Genomic DNA, 897 nt, shown 5'->3' with positions numbered 1-897 from the left:
GGGGAGGGGGAGGGGGTGGGGGAGTGGTGAACGCTTGTAATTTCTTGCTCCAGTTCTCTTTGCTTTAGCACTGAGGACACATTGTTCATTAAAAACCCAAGCCTTCTGTCTTCAGCATACACAAAGCTCTGTATCATGTAATATTGACACTGGCTTGCATAAATACCAGGAAGCAATGCAGCCATGTGGCAGGAATTACACACTGGATCTGGAACATCATGTGCTGCATATCTACAGACACTGTAGATATGCTGAGGGTGATTTTTTTTTTTTCTTTCAAATTTGTCCTTAAAGTGCACTGCACTGTCCAAAAAGATTTCTCTTGAAGGCCATTAAAATGTCAGTGCATGTAACTCTCAAATCCATTTAAAAATCAATTAATGCTTTAAAATATGTCTGACAACAGCAGAGTGCTTTTGTAAAACTCAGGCTGCTCTCTGTCTGGTTTGACTGCTGGAACTACCAAAGGAAAAGAGTGTGGCAACATAGATAAAAATCCTCCAACATGGTATGAGTAATTTTATATTGTTATGGATAAATAAGGGGATATAGTAATTCTTTTAGAAAATCAGTTGAGAAACAGTGAATTAAACATGAGTAATCAAGGTACTTCTCATTTTTGCAAAAATCATACAAGACTAAGAGTCTACTTTCTGTTTCTGTTTTTGGTTTGTTTCATTATAATGTGCCTTATTGTGCTGTTCTGTATTGTTCTCTGTTTGTTTGTAAAATGAACAAAATCCATAAAAAATAAATGTTTAAAAAAAAAAAAAAAAAGAGTCTACAGCTATACTGGCAAGTAGGTGTAATGTTTACTACGTTCCTCATCTTAGTTTTGTCAATTAGCCAACATTTGCTATTTAGATCCAAAGACAAAATACAGCTGAGACTGATGGA

The sequence above is a fragment of the Seriola dumerili genome, unplaced genomic scaffold, assembly GCF_002260705.1.
Source record: "Seriola dumerili isolate Sdu_G_001 unplaced genomic scaffold, Sdu_1.0 BDQW01000449.1, whole genome shotgun sequence".
Classification (NCBI taxonomy): domain Eukaryota; kingdom Metazoa; phylum Chordata; class Actinopteri; order Carangiformes; family Carangidae; genus Seriola; species Seriola dumerili.
Note: the sequence above shows the minus strand (reverse complement) of the source record.